This window comes from Talpa europaea, assembly GCF_964194135.1.
Source record: "Talpa europaea genome assembly, chromosome: 2".
Classification (NCBI taxonomy): Eukaryota; Metazoa; Chordata; class Mammalia; order Eulipotyphla; family Talpidae; genus Talpa; species Talpa europaea.
This window is the reverse complement of record NC_140068.1, coordinates 110007437-110030357: the sequence shown is the minus strand read 5'-3', so window position 1 is coordinate 110030357 and position 22921 is coordinate 110007437. Positions and strand designations below refer to the sequence as shown.

At 47.2% G+C, this 22921-nt stretch overlaps 1 protein-coding gene and 2 pseudogenes across 3 annotated transcripts in view; all 3 read left to right on the top strand.

Annotated features, from left to right (window-relative positions):
• Positions 1 to 22921, top strand: part of LOC311188230 (class I histocompatibility antigen, Gogo-OKO alpha chain-like) — a gene marked incomplete at both ends in the record, with an annotated part of 867329 nt that overhangs the window by 1797 nt on the left and 842611 nt on the right. The gene's annotated exons all lie outside the window — the stretch shown is intronic.
• On the top strand, positions 18093 to 18696 carry LOC311167645 (phosphatidylglycerophosphatase and protein-tyrosine phosphatase 1-like; annotated as a pseudogene). Its single transcript has one exon. The product of its transcript is annotated as a phosphatidylglycerophosphatase and protein-tyrosine phosphatase 1-like (transcript).
• Positions 20181 to 21084, top strand: LOC311167860 (myb/SANT-like DNA-binding domain-containing protein 3; annotated as a pseudogene). Its single transcript has 2 exons — positions 20181 to 20716; positions 20811 to 21084. The product of its transcript is annotated as a myb/SANT-like DNA-binding domain-containing protein 3 (transcript).

Below are 22921 nucleotides of genomic sequence, written 5' to 3'. Positions count from 1 at the left end.
GTGGAGACCAGGCCTGGGGGGGACAGAACCTTCCAGAAGTGGGCGGCTGTGGCAGTGCCTTCTGGAGAGGAGCAGAGATACACGTGCCACGTGCAGCATGAGGGGCTGCTGGAACCCCAAGTCCTGAGATGGGGTAAGGAGGGGGTCATGGGCACAGAGGTTGTTCTCAGGGGCATCCGGAACCCTGTGGAGACCTTCAGCAGGATGGGGGCTGAGGCCTAAAAGTCAGTGTCTCACCTTCTTTTCCCTTCCAGAGCCACCTCCTAAGTCCTCCATCGCCACCATGGGCATTATTGCTGGCCTGGTTCTCCTTGGGGCTGTGCTCACTGGAGTTGTGATTTGGAGGAAGAAGTGCTCAGACAGAGAAAACCTCATATGAGGTCTGAGGTTTCTTGTCTAACTTCTCCTTGATACTGCGAAGCATGATCCCACACACATGTGCTTTCTCAGCTGAGAGCCGGGTTTGCTGACACTTTTTTGTAAAGCGCATGAAACTCCTTGGTATGACAAATGAAGGACAAATATTTCAACTTGATGACTTGGTCGTGGGAACCTCACTTGAGTAGCTGCAGGTAAAAAGGAAATGTCCCTGCTAAGGACGGAGGAGTCTGGCGCTCTCTCCTCATGTTCCCCAATCCTGTCCTGGAGCCCAGGATAGGCCAGTTCTCAGGACTTCTTGGTCCTGCCTCCTCCCTGGCCTCTCACAAAATGTTTTCTTCCTATAGGTAGAGAAGGAGAGAAATACTAAGTCTGGATATAAGTGGGGTAGGAAGGCCCTTAGAAAAGTGTATATGGAGTCCATGGGGGAGCTCACGCACCCCGTAATCCCCCTTTAGTGTCATCTCCTGGGCACTGTAACCAGGTTCTGTTTTCTGGTTTTGCCCCAAGCAGCTTTTAAAGTGAAACTCTGGAAGCCTGAAGGGAGGGAAGGGGCAGACAGGACATGACCAAGTGTGGCGGTGGATTGATGTGGACATTTTTGAGCACGCATCGGGCTGCTGAGAATGTCATCACCTTTGTGAACTGCTTTGTTCGACATTCTTTCCCGGGGTGAGCTACCTGCCCTTATGGAGGATTGAGTGATGCAAAATGTGTTCAAACTTCGGTTTTGTGACTTGAAGACCACCCAACTTCTCTGTTGCAAAGGGCTCTGCATGTGTCTGTCTGTGTTCCTATAAGCACAATGTGGGGAGGTGGGAGCCTGGCCCAGCCCTGCCCACCAGGCCCCTCCCCACACGGACCTGTGTCTCTCCCTGATGACTTTCCTGCTCCAGCAGAGGCGCGGCTCGGTCGTCTTCATCCCTGTCTTAACTTCTGTTGCCCTGAGATGCAGCTTCTCCTTTATTAAAGTAGAATCTGATACTAAACAGAAGGGGCTGGGAAAGGCCACATGCAGTCGGATTCTGGCAGCAGCTGGAGCAGCTCTTGTCTTTCCTGGCTCTCCTTCCTTCTTGGGAAACATGGCTTCCGGCGTGGCTGTCTCTGAAGGTGTCAGAAAAGTGTCCAAAGACATGAAGGTGCGTAAGTCATCAACACCACAGGAAGTGGAGAAGTGCAAGAAGGTGGTGCTCTTCTGCCCGAGTGAGGAGAAGAACATCATCCCGGAGGGCAAAGAAATCCTGGTAAGAGATGTGGGCCAGACCATGAACGACCCCTATCCACCTTTGTCAAGATGCTGCCAGACAAGGACTGTGCCCTCCGTGATGCAGCCTAAGAGACCAAGGAGAGCAAGGAGGAGACCCTGATGCTTCTGGGCCCCTGAGTGTGCACCCTTAAGTGCAAAATCATCTAAGCCAGCTCCAAGGAGAAGCTGACCTGGATCAAGCATGAATTACAAACTGCTGGGGCCTCCCTGGTGGCATAAGGCGTTATGTCTCAGTACTATGAAGCTATTGGCAGCCACAGCAGCGCAGTTCGATTCCTCGCCAGGGAGCTACAGACATGGCACAGCAGACCTCTCCTGACTCGCCCGCTGCTCCCCTCAGCAGTGTATTTCAGTAGATCCACCTGTTCTGCTCTGCTCCCCACTCTGTCTCTGGTGAATCCTCTCACTCCCCACCCCGCACCTCTAGCCTGCACCAGGTTCTTGCATGCATAATTAAAAAAAAAAAAAAGCCTATACCCTGACAGAAAAGCTGGGGGTAACGTGTCATCTCCCTGGAGAGCAAGCCCCTTCCACCCACCTGCCTAAAGCATCTGGCTGCCCCAGACCTGCCCACAGGTGTTGCAGGCTACCCCCTTCCTGCCAGAGCAGAGGGGCTAGGGAATCCCAGCAGGGGGAGGACAATGCCTCTGCCTCTTGCCAAAAGGCCCCCCACCCCCAGACCTTCTTCCTCCCTCCATCCCTGACAGATCTGGCCTTCCCAAACCACTTTTGATCTTCTGACCCCTCTTGGGTTTAAGCAGATCACCTTCCCCACCGAGGGAATTATGATTGCTTTGTGTTCAGTTCTGATCTCCTCTGGGTGCCCCCATCTCCAACAGCAAGAGGTATATTGGTTTTGTTTTTTTTTTTAATAATACCCCAAGCTCTCACTGTTCCTCCCCTTCTGTGCTGCCACCTTTCAAGCACAATAGCGACCCTTTGCTGTCCGTTTGGTTCTGTGTAGAAATGGGATGTCGTAGAGATGACCCACTCCCCACACCGCCTGGTTCCCCTCCCCACTCCCCTGGTCGTGGCCACTCATGGAGGCAGACCCAGTAAGGGACCTTCAATTAAAAAGGAAAAGCACAACAATAAAAAAAAATGCAAATATACGTTTGTTTCTTCAAATCCTTGTCACAAGGTGGGGCTGTTAGGTTAAAGAAGAGAATATTAAATTTTTAGAGAAATGAAAGGAAGCACTGAGAACCATCCAGGATCTGAATGTTTCCTGTTCTAGGTCTGTGCAGGAGAGGCTGTGAGGAGCCGAGGGGGACGGGGCCTGTGTCCAGTCAGTGCTCAGTGTGTCGTGGGCTTTGACGTGGTCACTCCTCAGGGGTCATCTCTCTGCACCTTTGACCTTGTCCCTCAGTAGAACCTGTCCCAGCAGGGCCTATGATCACAGGGACTCAGACACCACCAGGGCCTGTCCTGTCTTCAGGACCCTGGGCAGCAAGGACTTCATGTGGCTGAGTCAGCCCAGGCTCAGGCCCTCAGCTGCCGTTTTCTGGGTATTTATTTTTATCAGGAATTATGCTTGTTTTGTGTTCAGTGCTGATCTCCTCCTCTGGGTGCCCCCAACTCCAAGAGCAAGAGGTGGTTAGCTTGTCATTGTCCCTACAAGGCCCAGGGTGGCACCTACACATGGGAGTCTGTGTGGTGTTGGAAGATGTGTAGTCTGGTCTAGCTCTTGCCCCCCTGGCAGTTCCCTGGATTATTCCTTCCATCTTTTCTCCAATCTTTTTAATGCCAGATTCTGAATTAGCAGAAAGGAGGAATCCCATAATTTCTCATTTTAGATAAATTCCTATTACGTTTCTATCTTCTCTGTTCACCTGTCCTCTCTACCTGCCTTTAGCTGTAGTGATCCTAGTGCTGGAAACAACTAAACTTATGGATTTATAAGTAAAGTTCAAAATTCGCAGCAGTTTGGAATATGGGGGCCACAAACCCAGAACCCTTCTTTTCTAAAAAGGGAAGTGATATTGTGTGCTGTAGTGTGCAGGGGGGTTGCTGTGGGAGGAGAGGAGGGAGAGAAGAGCAGCACTTACAGGAAAAATAGATGGTGATGAGCTAGAGTGGCCACAAAACTGCATTTGAACTGAGGCTAAATTAATAAAGATAATGTCTCTAGAATAAGGAGGTGTTCTACATTGACTCTTTATTCAAATAACATTGGCCAAATGTCAGATATTTGGCACACAGTATTTTTGCATTTAGGAATAGCAGTGAACTAAAAACAAGACAGTATTTGCTGGCTTTGTAGAGTGTATGTCCAATTGAGGAGAGACAGAGTAGTTTTTTTAGTTGTTGTTTTTTTTTGTTTTTTTTTTTTTCAGCATAATGGGTTGGTTTCCTGCTGTAAAAAACTATCATGGTAGATTAAAGTAAAAAAAATTATTATCTTACAGTTTTGAAGGTCAGAAGACTAAGATGTGTCCATAAGTTGTGTTTCCTCTGGAAGCTCTGGGGGAGATTTAATTTCCTTAACTTTTTCAACTTTTAGACAATGCCCACCTTTTCTTAGCTTGTGTCCTTTCCTTCAACTTCAATGTCAAAAACTTAGAATCTTCTGTCTGAACTTTGCTTCTAACCTTACCTTCTTTCTCAGTCTTCTTTCTCTTTTGTCTATATCATTGGGCTCACCCAGCTAATCCACGATAATCTTCCCATATCAAGATCCTAAGTTTAACCACACATATAAAATCCTTTTAGACTATAACATACTATACTTCCCGGAGGCCAGCATATGGACATCTTTAAGGACGATTATTCAGTCTGGTAACACAATGATGTGCTCATGGTAGAATGTGGTGAGTGCCATGGAAAGTATACAGTGGGGAAGGCCATGCAGAGTGTGTGGGAAGAGAGAGGATGGCTATGTAGGCTACATTTACTCATGTAGGTATCATTGAAAAGGTGATATTTGAGGAAAGATCTCAAGAACACCAAGAGTTATATGAAGGTGTTTGTGGCGAGTTCTTTCCAGGCAGAGGAACCCCAGTGCAAATGCACTAGGACAAGAGCAGCCGTGTGTTCTGGGTGCAGTAAGGAGGCCAGTGTGGCTGGAACAGAATCATCAAGACAGGATCACAGTCAGGCCAGGTAGGCTGTGAGCAGGATTTTGTCCTTTCATTAACTGGGACAGGCGATTACAAGAGAGTTTTGAGAAGAGAGACGTAGTATAACTTTTCTTTTGAAAGGATCACTTTGGAGCCTCCCTGGTGGCGCAACCACTTAAGCCACAACCTATGAAGCTGTCCACAGCCTCTGCCGCACAAGTTTGATCCCCAGCCGGCCAGGGAGCAACCCACATGGTGCAGCAGACCTCACCTGTCTCGTCCACTGTTCCCCTCAGCAGTGTACTTCGATCAATCTGCCTGTTCTGCTCCCCACTCTGTCTCTGGTGAATCCTCTCACCCCCCACACCTCTGGCCTGTCCCCCAGCTCTTGTATGCATAGATAAATCTTTAAAAAAAGAAAAAAGGATCACTTTGGCTGTTGCTTTGGAAACAGAATCTATTGGTGTAGGCCAATGATATAGTAGGGAGAACTACAGGAAACCACTTCAGTGTCCCAGATTAGAGATATTGTTTGCTTGGCCTGGGATGTAGGCAACAAAATAGTAGGAGTGATTAGATTCTTGATTTATTTCAATGATGGACTTTTTGCAGCATTTCCTAATGGATAGAACTTGGAGTATGAGAGAGAAAAAAGGAAGTCAAAGAGAACACCAAAAATGTCTTCAAATTGTCCAAACTAAGATATGGCTTGCCATTAGTAGGGTAGAGAAGTTTCCAGAAGGAGCATATTTGAGGAGAGAGCATCATAGTTATTCAGTTTAGGATCTGTTGAAGTTGATATTTATTAGAAAAGCAAATGAGATAGTTGTGTTGGCTCTTGAGCAGGTGACTCTGCAGTTTGGGAGAAATGTGTGGATGGGAGAAATGCACTTGGAGGTGATACTATAAAAATGATGTTTAAAGTCTTGATGATAAATGAAATCAAGTAACAAGGACTGAACCCTGGACTTCCATTGCTAAGGGCCATGGCAAGATGGCACACCATGATCCTGTGCCGTCCTGACACCGAACCTGGAGGGCATGTATAACAGGGAGCCCCAAGTCTTTCTGTGCACAGAAACCATGTGGAAATCTTCTTAAATTTCAGGTCTCAAGTGGGATGTGTGGGTCTGTGTTTCTAACAAGTGTGGTGTCAGCGCTTCTGGTCACTTTAGCAAGATCATGCACCAGGATTTCCTCATGGCTGCCAATCAGCTTCATCAGAGACTTTTTCAAATATTTGACACCTGGGCTCCATGTTGAACATTCTGAAAAAGATATCAGGGGAAAGGCTTGAGTATTTTATAAGAATCCCAAAAACAATTTTGTGACTCAACCAAACTGAGAACTACAGATGGTAATGATCAGAGAGGGCTCGGGGTGGGGAAAGGGATCTTAAATCCACATTTAAATGTTTGTTTTTCCCTCTTGCAGAGAAAAATACATACATGTATCACAAACTGTGAGATGTGATGTTAGGAGATACATGTCATTTCCTCTGCAAGAGAGTATATGGCAGTAGATTAGGCAATGGTTCACAGCTCATCAAGACAAAAATATCTGGGGCCTCCCTGGTGGTGCAAGGGATTAAGACGCAACCAACCTATGAAGCTATCCACAGCCTCTGCAGCACGAGTTCCATCCCCAGCCAAGGAGCTACCCACATGGTGCAGCAGGCCTCTCCTGCCTCGCCCGCTGCTCCTCTCAGCAGTGTATTTCAGTAGATCTGCCTGTTCAGCTCCCCACTCTGTGTCTGGTGAATCCTCTCACCCCCCACACCTCTGGTCTGTACCCCAGCTCTTGTATGCATAAATAAATAAATCTTTTTTAAAAAAGACAAACATCTCGGGCCTCCCCGGTGGCGCAGCGGTTGAGCGCTGGGTTGCAAAACTGCCCGCAGCCTCTGCAGCGCCGGTTCGATACCCGGCTGCTCCCTGGCCACCAGAGGAGGGTCCCACATGGCGCGCAGACCTCTTCCTGCTACCCGCTGCTCCCCTCAGCAGTGTACTTCGGTCCTTCTGCCTGCTCTGCTCCCCGCTCTGGCTCTGGTGAGTTCTCTCACCCTCCCACGCTTCTGACTGTACCCAGTGCTTGTATAAATAAATAAATAAATAAATAAATCTTTAAAAAAAAAAAAAAAAAAAAAAAAAAAGACAAACATCTCTGAATGTCTACCACCTGAAACCATTCCTGTATAGTAAAAAGGTAACTTTATCAAAGACAGATCTAGACTTTGGGGCCTCCCCAGTGGCGCAGCGGTTGAGCGCTGGGTTGCGAAGCTGCCCGCGGCCTCTGCGGCGCCGGTTCGATCCCCGGCTGCTCCCCGGCCACCGGAGGAGGGTCCCGCATGGCGCGCAGACCTCTCCTGCCGCCCGCTGCTCCCCTCAGCAGTGTACTTCTGTCCTTCTGCTTGCTCTGCTCCCCGCTCTGGCTCTGGTGGATTCTCTCACCCTCCCGCGCTTCTGACTGTACCCAGTGCTTGTATAAATATAAATAAACAAATAATTAATTAAAAAAAAATAAAAAAAAAATAGACTTTGTCCTCCTCTTTTGATAAGAGTGGCTTTGTTTGCTTTGGCACTTTGGCCACCAGATAGATAGTACAACATGTGATTTATAATGGGGATTTTGAGTACACTATAACATTTCTGACCTCTGGAGGGCTGGAGACTAAAGGTTAACCACACCTGCGGTATGTAGTCAAATCACAATAAACTCTTTGAAACACAGAAGTTTCGGTTTAGATTTCTAGGTAACACATCATAGCACATAGGAGGCAATAATATCCAGGACTCTGCACGAGAAGATGCCCAGAGGCTTTGCATTTAAATTTCCCCCAAAATGATTATGCTCAGTGAAATAAGTCAGAAGGAGAAAGAAAAATACCTGATGGTTTCTCTTATAAAAGGAATATAAGGATCCATCCAACTGATAAGGTATTGATCACAAAGATACACAAAGAACTTACATGGCTCAACAAAAACAAAATAAATAATCCAGTCAAGAAATGGGCAGAAGAACTCAAAAGACATTTCTCCAAAGAGGAAATGCAAATGACCAACAGGCATATGAAAAAATGCTCAACATCCCTTATCATCAGGGAAATGCATATCAAAACCACACTGAGGGCCTCCCCGTGGCACAGCAGTTGAGCACTGGGTTGCGAAACTGCCCGTGGCCTCTGAGGTGCCGGTTTGATCCGGGGCTGCTCCCAGGCCACCGGAGGAGGGTCCCACATGGCAGACCTCTCCTGCCGCCTGCTGCTCCCCTCAGCAGTGTACTTCTGTCCTTCTGCCTGTTCTGCTCCCCGCTCTGGCTCTGGTGAATTCTCTCACCCTCCCTCGCTTCTGACTGTACCCAGTGCATGTATAAACAAACAAATGAACGAACAAATAAATAAATAAATAAAACATGCCTCTATTCAAAAAAAAAAAAAAAAAACCACACTGAGATACCACCTTACACCAGTAAGAATGGCACGTATCAAAAAAACAAGCAACAACAAATGTTGGCAAGGATGTGGTGAAAAAGGAACTCTCCTACTTTACTGGTGGGAGTGCAAACTGGTCCAACCACTATGGAGAGATGTCTGGAGGTTCCTCAGTCTACTAAAAATGGAGCTACCATATGATCTGGCAATTCCACTACTAAGGATCTACCCAAAGGACACAAAAACATGGATTCAAAAGAACACCTGTACCCCTATATTTATTGCAGCACTATTTACAATAGGTAAAACCTGGAAACAACCCAAATGCCCTAAAATGGAAGACTGGATCAAGAAGATGTGGTATATACACAATGGAATTTTATACATCAATCAAAAAAAAGATAAACCAATGTCATTCGCAGCAATGGAGCTAGAAGGAATTATGCTCAGTGAAATAAGCCAGAAGGAAAAAGAAAAATATCGGATGGCTTCACTTATAACAGGAATATAGGGAAACCAAATAAGACATCAGTTTAAAAAAACAATAGTAACAGTACAAAACACAACAAAGCAAAAACAGACCATTACAAATCAGAGACACACTGCAGAGGAGGAGGAGGGAGAGGGTTCAGAGGGAGGAAGGAATGAGAACAGGAGATTGAGGTGATGGTGCAAGGGTGACTTGGGGAAGGAAATTCTATGGGGACTCCACCTGAGGGGGTGAGGGGAAGAAAATATTGTTTAAAAATAATAATAATAAATTTTTTAAAAAGAAATAAAAATTAAACCCCACCTCCAAAACAAAGGAATATAAGGAAACAAAAGTTCAAAAAAAAAAAAAAGACAAAACTTGCAGGCAAACCTGCAGGATTGGAGGCATACAGCAGGGGAGGAAGAGGGAAAGAGGTCAAAACAGGGGAGTGAAGAGCGCAAGACACTGTGGTGCTGGTGCACGGGTGATGGGATGGGGACTGCACTTGATGGGAGAAATCAACTATTGTATAAAAAGGAACAACAATGTGAGAAAATAAAATAAATAAAACTCAAACCCTAGGAAAATAAATAATTTCCCCCAAATTTCATCTTTGGCGTCTCATCATTTCACGGCTTCTAGTTGTTAATCATTAAGTATAAAAAAAAATGTGATATGAGTGCAGCGCCTCCGGGCATGAATTCTCTGAGTCATTGCAGTGAATTTGTAGTCAACTGCTGTCAAGTAAAGTGGCCCTGGGGGGCTCCAAACCTGTGGGTGGTCTGAAGTGAAGGCAGCCTGGTGGGAACTCTTCGATCAGACCATACAGTTTGCCCCTTGTAGTTCCCTAGACTGATTTTTCATGCACTTTATTGGTATAAATACATTCGAGATTTTTCTAGTTTAAACACAAAAGATTTTTACATATTCTTTTTTTTAAAGATTTATTTATTTATGCATATAAGAACTGGGGTACAGGGCAGAGGTTTGGGAGGTGAGAGGATTCACCAGAGACAGAGTGGGGAACAGAACAGGCAGACTGAAGTACACTGCTGAGGGGAGCAGCGGGCAAGACAGGAGAGGTCTGATGTGCCATGTAGGTTGCTCCCTGGCTGGGGATCAAACTCATGCTGCAGTGGCTGGGATAGCTTCATAGTGCCGTGACTTAACCCCTTGTGCCACCAGGGAGGCCCTTGGCTTTAATTTTTTTTAAAAAAAAGAAAAGAACGAGTCCTGGGGAGGAAGTGGAGAACTGGAACACTCATATTTCCGTTAGAAATATAAAATGGGGGCCTCCCTGGTGGTGCAAGGAGTTAAGCATCAGCACTATGAAGCTATCCACAGACACTGCAACATGAGTTAGATCCCGGTCAGGGAGGTGACCCACATGGCACAGCAGACCTCACCTGACTTGCCTACTGCTCCAAATGTTAGGGGAAAGGATGTCCTGAGCAAACTCCATGCAGGCTTTGTGGACTCCACCCCCACTCCATCAAGACACTGGGAGCCACAAATTCCATGATCCCTGAAGGGAGAGTTGCGAGGACCTGAGGGCAGAGTTAAGCAATTATGTTCTCTGTTGAGTATTTAACTGACCATGTGTGTGTGGGGGGGGGGTGCTCTTCTGGCCACGCGCCATGCTCGATTTTTTGCCAGCTCGGGTGGTCATTGGGATTCCAGGTCAGCGGAAAAGGTAGGACGCATTTACGAACTTATCTCCCTTTTTTTCTCCCTGAGTTATTCATTTCCCATTTCCCCTTCTCTTGTAAATAAATCTTTTATCAATCTTTTCTGTGTGTCTGCAGTTTAGCATTAGTAAGTTCTCTTTAAGCACGCAGGTGAGGACCCACAGTCAGGCAACCCGTTTTATATCGGGATTGCTCTGTAACACCCTCAGCAGTGTATTTCAGTCAGTCTGCCTGTTCTGTTCCCCACTCTGTCTCTGGTGAATCCTCTCACCATCCTGCACCTCTGGCCTGTACCCCAGTTCGTGTATGTATAAATCAATAAATCTTTTTTTAAAAAAAGAAATATAAAATGGTTTGTCTGTTGTGGAAAACAGTCTGCCAGTTTCTCAAAAGTCTAAACAGAGAAGATTCAGGGAAGATGATGAAGCAGGAAGCATCAGAAATCTATCTCACTACCCACACAGCAATTGCACTGGCAGTGTCTGTCAAATGCAACGATGGAACTCTAGAGTCTCCTGCAGGGTTACAATTTCCAAGGGAAGGTTTGGGAGGTAATTGTGGCCAATTCCTGTCCATTTAGTTCCATATATGGTAGCCGCTGCCCTCACTCTTGCGGCAGGCAGCTGTGCTCTAGTTCGTGGAGCAGTTGGCATACAGCTTGCAGGAGGCAGAGTGGGCAGGAAGAACCTGTCATCCAAGTATTGGAATCTGTACTCTGATTGCTATTTGCCACTGTGATCACAGAGGTGCAAAGAGGTGGGTAGACATTACTCACACCCTCCCCTAATTGCATACTCCTGCCCCTCTGGTTGAAGTGACTTCCAGGGACTCTAAAAGGCTGTCATCGTTACACACACACACACACACACACACACAATTTCTTTTTTTTTTCTTTTATCCCTTTTTGAGAGTTACACAGGAAAGACTAGGACAAAAGTAAATGCATATATGGGGGGAAAAATTAGAAAGTGACCACACCTGCCAAGGGAAAGTGCAGGTCCAGAAGACACCTGAGAGGACCTTAAGTTTACACATCAGGCTAATACTTGGCACAGAGATAGCCTGCAACAATCCAAAATGTAAATAATCAAAGCAATAGCAAAAAACTAGCAAATCAGGCCTCCCTGATGGTGCAAGGGGTTAAGACACAACCTATGAAGCCACTGAAGCACGAGTTCAATCCCCGGCCAACCAGGAAGCAACCCACATGGCGCAGCAGACCTCCCCTGACTTACCCGCTGCTCCCCTCAGCAGTGTATTTCAGTCAGTCTGCCTGTTCTGCTCCCCACTCTGTCTCTGGTGTATCCTCTCAAACCCTGTACCTCCAGCCTGTATCCCAGTTCTTGTATTCATAAATAAATAAATCTTTAAAAAAAAAACAAAAACTAGCAAACCCAGTGTAGTCCAGCAGAGCAAAGATGACAGGCTCTCCTCTTCCATAGACTCTCAAATAAATTTCAGTAAAACCAGGTTTAAAACTCCTGAGAGAAAAACAGACCATGGGCCTCCCCTGGTGGCGCAGGCAGTTGAGCGCAGCACTGTGAAGCTGGCCTCTGCCTCTGCAGCACAAGTTCGATCCCAGCCAGCTGGTGAGATTCCCACATGACACAGCAGATCTCTCCTGTCTTGCCCGCTGCTCCCCTCAGCAATATATTTCAGTCAATCTGCCTGTTCTTTTCCCCACTCTGTCTCTGGTGAATCCTCTCACCCTCCTATGCCTCTGGCCTGTACCCTAGTTCTTGTATGCATGAAAAAGAAGGAAGGAAGGAAGGAAGGAAGGAAGGAAGGAAGGAAGGAAGGAAGGAAGGAAGGAAGGAAGGAAGGAAGGAAGGAAGGAAGGAAGGAAGGAAGGAAGGAAGGAAGGAAGGAAGGAAGGAAGGAAGGAAGGAAGGAAGGAAGGAAGGAAAGAAAAGAAAGAAAGATGACCATACAGCACACTAGGAGCAACAGCCCTGTGGGAAAAGGTAGAAAAAACTTTAAGTGAATTTTATTTAGTGATAATGGGGCAGTAGAACCCAAAAGAGGGAGAGGTGGTTGCTGCGCAGGGCTGCCTATAGCTATTGACTGGGGCACAAGCCAACACTGGGGAATCCTGAGACCCCAGTCTCCATGGGATAGTGGAGCACATGAGCTGACACTTGGGAGGGAGAGCAGGGTTAGGGTGCAGTGTGGGGACCAAAAACCACTAGCTTGAGCTGTATGGAGCAGCTGTAGCCTGAATCAGAGGTGAGAAGCAAATGAGAGCATTTGAATTTCCTCACAGATGAGGCTACTACTCAAAGTCCAGGTTCAGATATTCAAAACACCTGCTGCTCCAACCCTCAGGGCTAAATCTAAAACAAAGAAATACTTGAACTAGAGCTCAAGCACCTGTTAATAACAGGAGTAAACATCCAGGATAAGACTATCTGTTGTAGGCCTCCCTGGTGGCACAAGGGGGTACATCTCAGCACTATGAAGCTATCAGCAGCCACTGCAGCATGAGTTCAATCCCAACCAGGGAGCTACCCACATGACACAGCAGACCTCTCCTGTCTCACCTGCTGCTCCCCTTGGCAGTGTATTTCAGTTGGTCTGCTTGTTCTGCTCCCCACTCTCTTTGGTGAATCCTCTCACCGCTCCCCCACACTGGCCTATATCCCAGTTTTTATATGCATAAATAAATATTTTTTTAAAAGACTATATGTTGGAAAGGAAAAGAGAACAACTCCTGGCCTATGACCCCCTATCAGCTACAATCTGTGCCCAGCACTGCATCTAGTACTTAAACATAGCCTCAAGTAGAAGTGGATATAAGACCACAAGCGACACTAAGACTGTGCAGATAACAGAGAGGGGATGTTGTATAACCATCCCAGGCCAGGCAGGTTCATGGTTGATTCGGGAAAATGAAAAAAGAATTTTGGAGCCTTAGTTATATCTGACAGGCCTTTAATGCTGAAGCAGGGGACCAGATACACAGGCAGAGCAGTAGGCAGGCAGGCAGGAACCAAGCCTCTTAGCCTCCACGATCTCCTGCTTCTCTGCCTGGGTATTCGTAATTATAGGTGTGCGTGCCCTGTGCTCACACTTCTAAGTGTATTTTGCAATAACACAATATCACATGTGGGTAATTGTAGGGTAAGGAAAAAATTTCTGCCCTCCCGCCATCAGGATAGATGATGGATCCTTGCGGTCCTGAATGCATGCCTGATGGCGGGCACCTGGAGTAGGGTATGGGCATAGGTAGGTGGAATTCACCTGGACTGAGACTGGGCTTTTAAGGGCAGCGTCACGGGGACGCCAGCGGAAGCCGAAAGAGAAGCTGAGAAAGAAGTAGCAGAAGCCGAGAGAGAAGTAGAGAACGCCAGAGAGCCCAGAGAAAGTGTAAAGATTTGCTGGGGCCTGGGAGGACTGCCAGCCTCCCGGCCCCCCAGCACAACTGCCTGCCATATACCTGGTAATCCCAATAAAAACCTGCAAAACCACTGAGGACTCTGATTCCTCCTTTACCCTGTCTGCATGGGATCAGAAAACCTGCTCAGTGCCCATTCCTGCCTTTACAGTAATGAAACCTGGGGGGAAAACAAAGCCACAGGTGGTGGCCACAGAGACTGGTGCAGGCGGCAAAAAAGTGCCTGAGTTCATCTGTGTTCCCTCCAGAGAGCACTGTGGATTCTACCACACAAGTCTGGCACCCGCAGCACAGCAGAAAGTTCAAATTCCTGGCTTATTGGGGGTGACCCCTTGGTGCCCGATGCCCCAATCATCTGTTATACCTGCTACCTCTCCCAGTACCAGTCCTCAGACTACTTCAGCAGATGCAAAGACAACAGTCTAAAACTCTATCCCTACTACAACCCATAAAAAAGTTAAAAATGAGGACCTCCCCGTTGGCGCAGAGGTTGAGCACTGGGCTGCGAAGCTGCCCGCAGCCTCTGTAGCACTGGTTCAATATCCGGCTGCTCCTCAACGACTGGGGGAGGGTCCCACATGGCGCGCAGAACTCCCCTGCCACGCCCACTGCTCCCCTCAGCAGTGTACTTCAGTCCTTCTGCCTGCTCTGCTCCCCGCTCTGGCTCTGGTGAATTCTCTCACCCTCCCGCGCTTCTGACTGTACCCAGTGCTTGTATAAATAAATAAATAAATATTTTTTAAAATATTTTTTAAAAAAGTTAAAAATGAGACAGAAGAACATAACACAAACACCAGAGCAAAAAAAAAAAAAAAAAAAACAACCGTGAGAGGAGTCTCCACCCAGCAGAACTGCAGAACATGACTGAAGGGTTCAAAGTAAATGTTCAAACTTCACTTTCAGAACTCAAAAAAATCCAGTATGAAACAACAGAACAAAGATAAAGAAAATATGACTCAGCTACACTTAGAAATGATGAAGCAAAGAAACACTAGAGCTGATGTAAAAAATAGAGTTGAGGGCCTCAGCAGCAGAGAATCAGAAGCAATGGAGAGAACAAGCTCCAAAACACAATGTAGGGGCATGTACAAGTAGAACAATGCAGAGGAAAAAAATTGAAAAATTGAAAAGGTGTAAGAGGCCTGTGGAACAATGTAAAGAAAAAGACTCTGTATTGTGGGGGTCCCAGAAGAAGAGAAAGAAAAAGGCGTAGAAACATGTATTAAAGGGCCTCCCTGGTAGCGCAAGGGATTAAAACTCAGCACTCTGAAGTTATCCACAGCCACTGCAGCATGAGTTCGATTCCCCAGCCAGCCAGGGAGCTACACACATGATACAGCAGACCTCTCCTGACTCGCCTGCTGCTCCCCTCAGCAGTGTATTTCAGTAGATCTGCCTGTTCTGCTCCCCACTGTGTCTCTGGTGAATCCTCTCACTCCCCCACCCCCGCACCTCTGACCTACACCTCGCTGAAACAGGAGCTCTGGTGAAACCTTTCCCAGAGTGAAGCCTAGGACCCAGCTCTCCGAACCCAATAACTCCAAAACGACATTCAGCTACAGTGTGTACTTTTCCCAAATTCTGCCCAAGCTCACTGCTTGTGGGCAGCACCCAAGCTGCCTTGCAGCAGGTGGCCACAGGTTCCCACCCCCAACCCCAATGTCAGCAGCCCTGCTGGGGCCCAGGTGCTGGCAGAGGCTGGCAGTGGCAGCAGGAGCGGTGGTTCCCCCCAGGGCTGGAGCAGCAGGGTCAGCCTGCACCAGGAGAGGAGGCAGCACCAAGCCTGGTTTGTGGGGAGCTTTCGGCCCTACTGGCCAGCTCCAGCACTGCCGCTCCCAGCCTGCGGAGTCCCTGACCAACATGGAGGGCTCCCAGTGGAACCCATTCGACTGCCGCTGGGACCCCCCTCCCAACTTTGCATTTATTCTAGCTGTGCAGAAGGGGCATTGGTGCAGCATGCCTACCTGCTGAAGGGGGTAAGGGGTGCAGTAATGCCTCTGGGCCCACTGAGGCTGGATCAAGCCCATGAGCCTCCCTGACCTCAGGCTAGGTCGAGTCTATGAAGACACCAGGGTATCCCTTTTGTATTTGGCACTGGATGGCAAATGGAGCATCAGGTTTGAGCTCAATGGACCAATCAGTTTCAAGCTCAGTTAATTAATTATTTGGATTGAAAAGTGGAAACAAGCTGATTGGTGCTAATTGGTGCACCAATCAGATGCTTAGGGTTGAAAATGGTCCAAACAGGCTGTTGAATGGGGGACCTCCAAAGAAGGATCAGCAGCAGACCTCTGAAGAAAGACTCAGCAGCCAGTCTTCGAAGAAGAGAAGCATCGAGCAGACAACCTCAGTGGACCCCTGCAAACTCCAGACCACCAAAAACCTTTGCAGACTCCATAGACCTTCACAGGAACCCAGCCACTACAGCTGCATCCAGCCCTGCCTCTGACATCATGTGCAAGGAGCACCATAGGCTTTGGGCCTGCTGACTCAAAGAGCTGTTAACACTAGTATCTCTGATACCACCTCCTGCTGGCCATTGCCGATCAACACTTCTGGCCATTGCTGTCCAGCACTGTTGACAGGTGGCAGACACTATGTCTGGTCACCTTTGAGAGCTCTCCACTGCATGCAATCATCTGGCACTGCCTCCTGGTGCTGTTGCTTCTATTGCTGTATGGTCCAGCATCTGGTGCTAATTAGCCTGGCCTTTAGATTGTACTGTGGATAACTGTGGCATTGTTACAGGGCAACCCTGATGTGAAATGGGTTGCCTGACTGTGGGTCCTCACCTGCACACTTAAAAGGGACTTACAATGAGACTCAACTGCAGGAACATACAAAAAGTTTAATAAAGGGTTTATTTACAAAAGAAAGAGAAATGAAGAAATGAATAACTCAGGGAGAAAGAGAGGGAGATGAATTGGTAAATGTGTCCTACCAGTTCTGCTGAGCTGGAACCCCAACAGCACGCGAAGGCCAGTGAAAAACCTAGACCCCCCAAGACCCATATATCTGGTTATATATCAAGCCTGACTCCTTAACTCCTTAACTCCTTAACTCCTCAGTTCCCAGCAACCCTCCCTTGGGTGGTGATGACATTATAGGATGTGTAGTTGTTGATGTCTTGGATCTCTTTGGTCTTGGGTGGGGGTGGGGTCCATAAAACCTGTTTGTGGAGTTTGTCTTTCCCCCATCAGTGTCTCCTCAGTGGTCCAACAGTGAGCATCTCTAACTGCCACCGTGAGTTGTGTCCTGACCCACTGCTAGCCTGTGTGCCTCCATCTTCAGGCCCTCATTGACAGGGCAGTGCCATCTAGCACAAGCAACCTTTGTTTTGAGACTACTGGACACTGCAGACACTACTGAGGGTGTGACAGCCGGTCACCTGTGGCCTTAGAAACTCTTTGTTTCTCCAATTTCATCTTCGTTAAATAAACCCCACTATGGCTGTTCCCTGAGCCTGAGTGTTCTTCCAACTGTTTGCACAAGGCTGAGAGTCCACAATGTTCCCCACCTTGGCACTGTTTTACTGTCCATTGACCCTGCTTTACTGCTGTTTCATTTCAACTGAAAAAGGTAGTCAAAGGCAGAGCTAGACAGTATATAATGATCAAGGGAACAATTCACCAACAAGACATCACTTACTAATAAGCACATAATGCGGGAATGCCTAGTTACAAAATCAACTATTAACAGATCTAAAACAACATATTGACAAAAATGCAATCATTATTGGAGACCTCAATACACCTCTGATACTAAGGGACAGGTCATCTAGACAGAAAATTAACAAAAAAATAAAGACCTTAAATGAAGTGTTAGAACAGATGGATTTATTGGACATTACAGAGTTTTCCATCCCAAAAGAAATGAATATACTTTGTTGTCCAGTACATATTGAACATTTCCAAGAATAGATCATATACTAGGTCATAAAACATGTCTCAGAAAAATATATGAAAATAGAAATTATATCAAGCATTTTCAAGATCATCGTGCTGTAAAACTAGGAATTTTCCATAAAAATAGTACTGATGTAAACCAAAGCATGTGGAACTAAGCAAAATGCTTCTGAACAACTCTTGGATCAATGAACAAGTCAAAGAAGAGATCAAAAATTACCTAAATACCAACAAAAATGGAGAGATGAGCAACCAGGTGGTATGGGATGCTCCAAAAGTAGTACTGTATGGGAAGTTTATAGTAATACAGGCCCACACTAAAAAAAAATTTTTTTCAAATAAACAACCTAACAGCACCTGAAGAAACTAGAAAAGAGGGGCCGGGCCCAGAGTTTCGGCGCCCGCGGGGCCCGCGCCGGCCTCCGATGTCCACTCGTGGCCGCGGCCCGCGAGCACGGCCCGGGGCAGGTTGCCGCTGCGCCCGGCCGGGTGGCGCGGGATGGCGGCCGGCGGCTTGCTGGAGGCCGGCATGGCCAGGGTGCTCTTCTACCCGACGCTGCTGCACACGCTGTTCCGCGGGAAGATCCCCGGCCGCGCACTGCGCCTGGTACCCCCACATCGACCACGCGGTGCTGCTGGGCGCGCTGCCGCTGCGGAGCCTGACGCGCGGGCTGATTCAGGACGAGAACGTGCGCGGGGTGATCACCATGAACGAGGAGTATGAGACGAGGTTTCTGTGCAACTCCTCGAAGGAGTGGGAAAAAGTAGGTGTCGAGCAGCTGCGGCTCAGCACAATCGATATGACCGGAATCCCAACCTTGGTTAACCTCCACAAAGGAGTCCAGTTTGCTCTCAAGTACCGATCGCAGGGTCAGAGTGTCCACGTGCATTGTAAAGCTGGGCGCTCTAGGAGTGCCGCTATGGCAGCAGCATATCTTATTCAGGTGAGCAACTGGAGTCCAGAGGAGGCTGTAAAAGCTATCAGCAAGATCCGGTCCCACATCCACATCAGACATGGCCAGATGGAAGTTCTCAAAGAGTTCCACAAGGAGATTACTGCAAAGGCACCAAAGGAGGAGACTTATCACACATCGCAGACATGAAGCACGTGGAAAGAAAGAAGACAACCCCGCTCACTACAGAAAAAGTTTAACAGGACCATGGGAACTTAAACTCAGATTTGACATAACAGAAGTATGCTAAGTAATGGATAGTTGCCCTCCCTTTGTCTTGTTTCATTTTTCTGAAATAACACTGTTTATGGCTAGGGAAAAAAAAAGAAACTAGAAAAGAACAAAAGCATCAAAAAACAAACAAACTGGGCCCCCCTCCCCCCCACCCCACAGCGGTTATGTGGCGCAGCGGTTATGTGCTGGGTTGCGAAGCTGCCCGCAACCTCTTCAGCATCGGTTCTATCCCCGGCCACCAGCGAGGGTCCCACATGGCGCGACAGACCTCTCCTGCTGCCCCCAGCAGTGTATTTCGTCAGTCTGCCTGTTCTGTTCCCCGCTCTGGCTCTGGTGAATTCTCTCACCCTCCGGCGCTTCTGACTGTACCCAGTGCTTGTATAAATAAATCTTTAAAATATATATATTTTATTAGAAATCTTGAATTTATAAAGATTAAAAACACCACTGACACAAGAATGACAATACATTCACAATAAAATCAAAGTAGAAGCTAGATATTTAGAAAAGGTAGCAACTCCATCTAAGATTTTTTTTTTTAAGATTTATTTATTTATACAAGCACTGGGTACAGTCAGAAGCGCGGGAGGGTAAGAGAATTCACCAAAGCCAGAGCGGGGAGCAGAACAGGCAGAAGGACCGAAGTACACTGCTGAGGGGAGCAGCGGGAGGCAGGAGAGTTCTGCGCGCCATGTGGGACCCTCGCCAGCGACCGGGGATCGAACCAGCGCTTCAGAGGCTGCGGGTAGCTTCGCAACGCAGCACTCAACCACTGTGCCACCAGGGGAGGCCCCATCCAAGATATTTAAACTGGAGATTTTAAAGGGTATTTCCAAAAGGCTCAAAGCAGTTCTTCAGCTCACAGTGACAGTATTTTTTTTTTAAGATTTATTTATTTATGCATACAAGAAGTAGGGTACAGGCCAGAGGTGGGGTGGGGAGGTGAGAGGACTCACCAGAGGCAGAGTGGGGAGCAGAACAGGTGGATCTACTGAAATACACTGCTGAGGGGAGCAGCGGGCGAGACAGGAGTGGTCTGCTGAGCCATGTGGGTCACCTACCTGGCCAGGGATCGAACTCGTGCTGCAGTAGCTGCAGATTGCCTCATAGTGCTGACGCTTAACTGTTAGTGCCACCAGGGAGGCCCCCACAGTGACAGTATTACCGTGATGATGACATCACAAACTATAAAAAGGAGGATTCCTTCTTGTATTTTAAAAACTATCTGAGGTGGCTGCGGAGCATGGCGGGGCCTGGCCGGCGCTCAAGAACCCGCGGCTCTCCGGGTGAGATGAGTCCAGGCCGCCTGCAAACGCGCCTCGCCGGCCCCTCCCCCGGGCGCCTTGGCCGCTGCGCGGCTGCTGCAGGCTAGCTAACCTCCAGGACAAACACAGCGGAAAATGCAAAACAACGAAATTATAAAATCTGCCAAATACTTCTCAGAACTGGAAAAGAGTATCCTGCTTGCTTTAGTAGAAACGTACAAATACATGCTGGAATGTAAGAAAAGTGATGCCCGAACTATTGCCCTCAAGCAGCGCACCTGGCGGGCTCTGGCCCACGGGTGCAACTTTCAGCCCGGCGTGTCCCTGAGGGATTTCAAGCAGCTAAAGAAGTGCTGGGGGAACACCAAGGCTCGGCCCAAAAAAATTTTGGCCCATGAAAAAAGTGAAACGGAGCGTCAGCCCCCTCCTGAGCACCCACGTGCTGGGGAGCAGCTCTACTTCCTCCAGGGCCCCCCGGAAGAGGAGCCCCAGTTCCATCCGGACCCCGCGGCCCAAGAATCATTTGCTGTTTCAAAGAGAGAACTGTGCGATGATGAGAAAGAGTCCATACATTTTCCAGTAAGTGAGGTCGGGACATCTCAACCTGAACCCTCCTGTGCAGCTGTCAGAATAACAGCCAGTAAAAACTACAGGAGCAAGGACCTCCCCTGGTGGCGGAGCGGTTGAGCGCTGGGCTGTGAGGCTGCCCGCAGCCTGTGGAGAGCCCGGCGAGGGTCCCACCAAAAAAAAAAAAAAAAACTACAGGAGCAAAACTTCTCAGGAAGGTGCTTTAAAAAAGATGCCTGAGGAAGAACACCATCAACAAATGTCCCTCTTACAACTGCAGCTGATACAAATGAATGAGGTGCATGTGGCCAAAATCCAGCAGATAGAGCGAGAGTGTGAGATGGCAGAGGAGGAACACAGGATAAAAATGGAAGTTCTCAATAAAAAGATGTATTGGGAAAGAGAACTACAAACTTTTACCAAGGAATGGCCTGTTTCCTCATTTAACTGGCCCGTTCCCAATTCACCCTAAGACTTTGGGGGTGGCGCTCTTGGAATTAATCTGTGTTGGCAAAGAAAGTCTGAAACACAAACTCGCAGGTCAGTAATTTGTAACTGAGCTACATCTAGGAAAATTAGAGCAGTTGTAGTCACTTATTTAAGAATACATTCAGGTCGGGCCTCCCCTGGTGGCGCAGGCGATTGAGCACAGCGCTGTGAAGCTGTCCGCAGCCTCTGCTGCGCCACTGGATAGATCCCCGCCCCCCTGAGGGTCCCACATGGCACGGCAGACCTCTCCTGTCGCGGCTGCTGCTCCCCTCAGCAGTGTATTTCGTCAATCTGCCTGTTCTATTCCCTGCTCTGTCTCTGGTGAATCCTCTCACCCTCCCGTGCATCTGGACTGTACCGTGGTTCTTGTATAAATAAATAAATCTTTTTAAAAAATTAGTTTAAAAAAAAGAATACATTCAGGTAAACAGCTGCACCCTCTGTACCCTCCCTAAGTGGCAAAGAAGCTGTTAGCATCTTCTGAAAATTATCACTGGGTGCTATAATTCTGAATGTAATGTCTTTTAATTAGAATTCATACAAGAACCTTGTGTGAGGGTTGTTGTATTTTTTAAATCAAATGCAAGTGTGACTATAAAAAAAAACTATCTGAGCAAGGTGGGCATTAGTTCTTTAAAAGTTTGATAAAATTCATTTGTAAAGTCATCTGGTCCTGGGCATTTTTTTGGAAGGATTTTATTAGTTTCCCTTTCCATGCTTGTGATCAGGTTTGTTCATCTGTTTTGTGCTGTGTTGGAAAATTATGTTGATCTAGGAATTTATTCATTTTTTTAAGGTTATCACAATTATTGGCATGTAGTTGCCAATAGTAACCCCTTGTTGCCTTGTTCTGTTGCTTTATTAATAACGCCTTTAAGATTTCTCTTTTTTCCCATGTCAAAAATTTATTATGATGTATTCTAAAATTGGTAGTGCCCCCAGACACCTGGATAAGCAAAGGTAAGTCTTTCTGTTTTCTGGTCTCTAAACTCAAACATCAAGGATTTGCCAAAGATAAAGTTCCAAGTAAATTAAATTTGTAATAAAAAATTAAATATATAAAAATAGACATTGAGTCAACAGCAACAATTACAATATCCGACTGTCCTTCATCTTGGAACTGTAGCATATCAAAAATAACATCTAAAGCAATCAGAATGAAAAGATAATATACTGGTGCCTAGAAGGCCCCATGTTTGGCGCCATATAGTGTTTTGATGAGGTATGTGGTTCAGTGAACAGGGTCCTTGTGTTACCTCTGAGAAAAGTTTTGGCAGAGTTCCCCTGAAAGTGGCACACAGCAAATTTACCCAGGAGATAAAGTTGTTTGCACAGACACAGGCAGGCAAAGGTTATATATATTTTTTAAGATTTATTTATTTATGCATAAAAGAACTGGGGTACAGGCCAGAGGTGGGGTATAGACCAGAGGTGCGGGGGGTGAGAGGATTCACCAGAGACAGAGTGGGGAGCAGAACAGGCAGACTGACTGAAATACACTGCTGAGGGGAGCAGTGGGCTAGTCAGGAGAGGTCTGCTGTACCAGGTGGGTAGCTCCCTGGCCAGGGATCGAACTCATGCTGCAGTGGCTACAGACAGATTCAAAGGTTGTGTCTCAACACCTTGTGCCACCAGTGAAGCCCCATATTTTCCTTCTTTATTCTGTTGTTTTATATCCTTCATTGTTTCCTTAAGTTCCATCAGTGTTACCAAAACTGTTGCCCTGCATTCACCTTCTGTCATAATCCACAGCTCTGCTGCTTCGGGACTCCTTTCAGGTTTTTTTGCTCTGGCATTTGTGATGAGTTCATCGGCCTCCC